Source organism: Euprymna scolopes, chromosome 27 (assembly GCF_053919585.1).
Source record: "Euprymna scolopes isolate OS-2025 chromosome 27, ASM5391958v1, whole genome shotgun sequence".
NCBI classification, from domain to species: Eukaryota; Metazoa; Mollusca; class Cephalopoda; order Sepiida; family Sepiolidae; genus Euprymna; species Euprymna scolopes.
In genome coordinates, this window is record NC_136508.1 from 87,910,516 (window position 1) to 87,916,515 (window position 6,000).

A 6,000-nucleotide genomic window follows, 5' to 3' on the forward strand; every position below is an offset into this window, starting at 1 on the left:
ATGTCACGTTTCCTTGTTTTGTAAACAAAAAAATCGTCGTCCGATTTCTCTGTTTACGACGTAATCACTTTTTCGTTTCGACTGGTGGACAATCGATTATTCGATGCCCATCTTTTAAATCTTTTATTATCTTGTTTTAAAGAAGTTTTTTTCTTTTCAGTTATGTATCGGATGGTTCCAGCCATCCATTACATAACACTTCCCATCTTGTGTCAGAATTGCACCTAATCCAACTGGGCTTGCATCTACCAGGATGTCGGTGTCTTTCTTCGGGTCAAAGTACCTCAGCTCCAGTCAGAGCTTCCTTTAACTTGTTTGCAGCTGCTTCTTCTTCTTCTGTCCATCTCCAATTAGTATCTTTTTTTGTGAGCCGTCTCAGTGGTTCACTAATAGTGGCATAATGTGGAATAAATCGAGCCACATACTGTGTCATGCCCAAGAATGATCTGACTTCACTAATGTTCCTTGGAGACTTGCATTTTGTAATAGCAGTGTGACAAATGTCGTTATATATCTGCTGGATTCTTCCAGTTCTAGTTGATGATAAGCATTAAAGAGGTCTAGTTTGCTGAAAACTGTACACCCATTTAAGTCTACTATTAAGTTGTCTACGATTGGCATTGGATGTTTTATCCATTGAATAGCTTCATTTGCCTTTCTCATGTCGACGCAAATTCGTACGCTACCATTTTTCTTGGGAACTACCACAACCGGGCTAACCCAGGGGGTAGGTCCAGTGACTTCTTCAATCACATCCATTTCTCTGAGACGTTTGAGTTCCGTCTCCACGTCTTTTCTCACATGGAAAGGTATCCTGCGGTGTCGCTGTGTTACTGGGGAAACCGAGGAGTCAATGTGGAGATTAATGATAACTCCGGAAATTTTTCCTATCTTTCCATCAAACAAAAGTGTGAGGAACTCGTCTTGAATTGGGATTGTCACATGGAACGTGAAGTTAAACGTTATCATTCCCAGTGCTTCAGCAGAATGACCACTCAAGAGGTTCTGCAGTCCAACTAAAGGATTGTTGTTGTCGACTACAAATATCTTAGCCCTACATGATTTATCACAAAATTCTATGCTCGCATTAATAAATCCTCGGGTGGGTATGGCATGTTTAGATCTGTATGCAAATATCCGGATTGTTGTTTTGTTTATATGTGGTTTGTGTTTTAAACCATCATATATGTGTCCAGCAATTATATTGACACTAGCACCCATGTCTACCACAAACATCACAGGGGAATTATTGACAAGGGTGGTAACTTTTGGTGTCTTAATTGACATAATTGTTAATTTCACAGAGTACAGACTCATCACAAGACATAAAGGGGAATACTGAAGGAGGATTGGTGAAATGAATTACTCTTACCGGCTTTGCTTTGCATGCTTTCGCAAAGTGATTTTTCTTGTGGCAATTCTTGCATTCTTTTCCTCGGGCTGGACAAGTCGGGTGTGTAGAAGAGTATCCACAATAGTGACACATTTGCTGTCCGCCATCTTTTTTTTTGTCCACCACGTGGTCGATTCTTCGAGGTGCCATGTCGACTGTTTTGCCGCGTGTTCACAACAAATGTCTTTACTGCCGTTGGTGTTGAAATTTTCGTTATTTCCACATGTGAGACACGTGCGGTTCTTGTTGCTGTAAAGAGCATTACACTCCACGTCTGCGGCACATGTATAAGCCAGTTCGATTGCCCTAGCTTTGTCCAGAACTTGCTTTAGCAGAGAGTTGTCTCTTAGCGCCTTCCTTCTGACCTTAGAGGATGTGCACCCCCTGCAAAATTTGGGCTAGGATCTCTCTGTCTTTATCTTCAAAATCGCACATGAAGGCCTTTTGTTGGTCTGTGAAGTCATGGAAAATATCGAAAACTTCATCTCCTGCATAGTGGAGAAGTGTCACTTTCTTTTTTTTATTGTCGTGAATGTCCATAGCAACAAATAAATTCTCCAACCTGTCTATCCATTTTTTCCAACGAACGGCGGTTGTGGTTTGGTCCAGATATATGCTAAAACTGGGAAAACTGGTAAACCACTGCTGGCCTTTTTTTTTTTTTTTTAATTAAATTCCGAAAATTATGTAGCATGAGCTCGTCATGAAAAATAATCTCTCATCGCCAGATATAATGTTGGGACTCCCATCTGGCAGGAATCAAACAGCATGAAAGGAAGACAACGCAGACATAGGTGTTAACAACGGCTTGGTCATCAGAGAACTGCCGTTCGAGCTTACTTTATTAGAGAGCGAAGGGTAGATAATTCTTAGGGTTATGTCCCTTTACTTGTAGACATCACAATCAACTTCTAAATCTCCAACATGACGTAAGTCTACATCTATCATGATAAATGGTGATTAGGTTTCAAAAAAATTTGAATTCTCCTAATTCAAAAAATTCTGATGCCGTGAAGACCCCCACCACATTCTTGACTTAGATAACCATCACCATCATCATTGCAAAAATCTCAGTCAGATTCGCTGAAGAAGATCAATTGTAAAACTCCGACTCTGATTGTATCAAAGAAAAGCAAAGAATCTCTCAAGAAAACTGATGAGTACTTACAGAAAATATGAATATGGCATCTCACAATTTGTTGCCGTCTATAGGACAATCAAATAAAACTTCAGATTCTGTCCATGACTCGTCTGTTAAAAGGAGTCCTTGATTTGAAAGCCCAAAAGGAACCAAACTCCTTAGCAGAGCGTTGTCACCTATGCTTAATGGTCGAAGTTTTACAGCCGAGCAAGTTAATGGAGAAACTGAAGATATGTTGATGGAACGCATTACAAACAACTCGTGCGGCAGAGAAGTTTGTCAGGTGGACGCACACCTTTGTTGTGGACTGGTAGATATATTATACATATCCCCCAGTCGTACAAAATAGGAAAAATGAATTGTTTCGAGGAAGAAACGAACAACGCGTTAAATTGAATTAAACGAACTAGAATTTATTTTGTGAAGAAACAAATGAAAGAAAAGGGTACAGCACGTGTTTAGTTTGGCGTGCATCTCTCGCTGTTAACTGGTGAGAAGGAAAGTCTATTGTTGTAGAGAGAGAGAGAGTGAGAAAGTCAATCCAGTTTGGCGTGCGTTTCTCGCTGTTAACTGGTGAGAAGGAAAGTCTATTGTTGTATAGAGAGAGAGAGTGAGAAAGTCAATCCAGTTTGGCGTGCATCTCTCGCTGTTAACTGGTGAGAAGGAAAGTCTATTGTTGTAGAGAGAGAGAGAGTGAGAAAGTCAATCCAGTTTGGCGTGCGTCTCTCGCTGTTAACTGGTGAGAAGGAAAGTCTATTGTTGTAGAGAGAGAGAGAGTGAGAAAGTCAATCCAGTTTGGCGTGCGTCTCTCGCTGTTAACTGGTGAGAAGGAAAGTCTATTGTTGTAGAGAGAGAGAGAGTGAGAAAGTCAATCCAGTTTGGCGTGCGTTTCTCGCTGTTAACTGGTGAGAAGGAAAGTCTATTGTTGTAGAGAGAGAGAGAGTGAGAAAGTCAATCCAGTTTGGCGTGCGTCTCTCGCTGTTAACTGGTGAGAAGGAAAGTCTATTGTTGTAGAGAGAGAGAGAGTGAGAAAGTCAATCCAGTTTGGCGTGCGTCTCTCGCTGTTAACTGGTGAGAAGGAAAGTCTATTGTTGTAGAGAGAGAGAGAGTGAGAAAGTCAATCCAGTTTGGCGTGCGTCTCTCGCTGTTAACTGGTGAGAAGGAAAGTCTATTGTTGTAGAGAGAGAGAGAGAGTGAGAAAGTCAATCCAGTTTGGCGTGCGTCTCTCGCTGTTAACTGGTGAGAAGGAAAGTCTATTGTTGTAGAGAGAGAGAGAGAGAGTGAGAAAGTCAATCCAGTTTGGCATGCATCTCTCGCTGTTTGCTGGTGAGAGGGAAATTCTATTGTTGTAGAGAGAGAGAGAGAGAGAGAGAGAGAGAGAGAGAGAGAAAATCAATCCAGGCCATGGAGATAGAAAGCGTGTAAAGTGTACGTACTGTCTATTGACTCTTGCCCCCACACATAGTAGCAGGTGACGTGAGGCACACGGGCGCGCGCGCCCCGAAAGGGAGCGAATGGTTCGTCGACCACTCAGCTCGGGAGCTAAGTGTAAAAGACTTAAACAGCTCAAGTCTCTTGCTTTTATAGTTGTTTCCGGTGGTCTTTTGTGCATGTGTGGATTTCCTTCAAAGGGGAAGTGACGTTGTCCATGTGTGTGTACGTGTGCGTACATGTGTGTATGCACGTGAATGTAAGTGTATGTACGTTAACGTGAATATATCTACGTGTGTGTATGTGCGTGCGTATTTGTGTGTGTGCACATATGTATATAACTAGAAAAGTAGCTTGGAATGTGAACGCATGTTTTTGTGTGAGACTAGAAGGGCTCGTACACCTTTAAGTGAATTAAGTTCATTGGACAGTGGGAAGAAAATAAAGTTTCTAGTTAAAACTTCATCCACAAAAGAACGGCAGAGCCGATCAATTTCAGCAAAGTTAAATCGAAACAATCTCGTTGAAAATAACTGCAGTCCTTCACATATGAAGCTAAATACATGACATTAGCAAAGACCACCCAAAAAGGTATGTACTTCAGCCAGCTACTCACAGAAATCGACCCATATCAAAAATACGCCCTATTAAGATATTCGAGGACAATGAAAGTGCTATAACATTTTCCAAGGACCTTGTACACTGACAAAAGGTGTAAGTATATAGATATAAAATACCATTTTATCAGACATGCTCTAAATAACAAGAGTATAGAGATAATTTATTGTCCCACAACAGATATGCTGGCTGACATCATGACAAAGCCTCCAACTCGAGCAAAACTAGAAAAATTTAAAGGACTTTTATTTAAACTTTAAATTTGTTTACCAATATGCTACTCTTATACATTTAAAAATAAGAATAAAAATAAATAGATAAATAATAAATAAAAACAACACAATAACATTCTAGGAGCAAACGGGGGGGGGGTTGAAAGTCCGACAACCCCCATTATCTCCCTTTGATTGTAAATATCCCACAATCCCTTTTTTCTTTTTGTTTTTTGTTCTCAATAAAGTTTTCTTCTCTCAATCTGTCCACATGTGCTATTTTTTCCTCCTTAGAATTTCTGCTTGTTTTTAAGCTCTTCCACTCATGATGCAACTCTCAACAATGTACTGTAACCAGCTCCAGTGCCTGTCGATGCCCAACTGCCTTGTTCCAGTACCCACCAACATCCGGTTGCCTATTCTAGTACCCACTGACATCCAACTATCCGTACTAGCGTTCACTGACATCTAGATACCCATTCCAGAGCTCTCTGACATTCAATTACCAGTTTCTGGTGACGGATCCTATCTCACTTGGACTGATCATGATCTCCAGTCCCTACAAATTTACCACTTTTGTTTTACTTGGTAAATAAAACACAACATCCATTGTCTTTAAACGAATATCAGTGTCTGTCATTCTTCTTTTGCTATTGCCATTATCTTTTTGCTTTTGTGTCTACCTTGTAATTGTATGGTCAATTGGTGCCCTTTCATACCGCCTCCCAATTTGTTGCAACACCTACTTAGGAGTTGATTTGTATCTTAGTGGGTGTGTAGCAACCACTATGTCTGGCCGGAATAAATATCCAGCAGGAACATTTCACAGCAAGCATCGCTTTGAAACACCTATACGTATGAAAAACGTATAGGAACATGACATTGTGATGCAACTAGTGCATACATAAAGAAAAGGCACCAAATCTGGCAGATACATAAAGCGTCCGATTTGCTAGCTACACCAAGTGAAATACTTGCAGTATTTTCATTCTTCTTCTTAAGATCAACTTCTTGTCTAGGAGGGGAGTCATGTAGCACCAATATGCCCGGCTGGGATAAATGCCTAGCAGGAACATTTCATAGCAATCACTGCTTTGAAACACCCACGTGTATGAAAAAGGCGTAGGAACATGATATTGTGATGCGACTACCCACTAAGGCGCAGGAACATGATATTGTGATGCGACTACCCACTAAAAGAAAAG

At 40.7% G+C, this 6,000-nt stretch overlaps 1 long non-coding RNA gene across 1 annotated transcript in view; it reads left to right on the forward strand.

The window, feature by feature from the left end:
• LOC145248969 (uncharacterized) overlaps nt 1-5,419 on the forward strand; it is a 66,509-nt gene extending 61,090 nt beyond the window's left edge. Inside the window, exon 2 of the long non-coding RNA XR_013863440.1 lies at nt 5,110-5,419. This is a non-coding gene — a long non-coding RNA (uncharacterized LOC145248969). The remainder of the gene's footprint in view (nt 1-5,109) is intronic.
• The last annotated feature ends 581 nt before the right edge of the window (nt 5,420-6,000 follow it).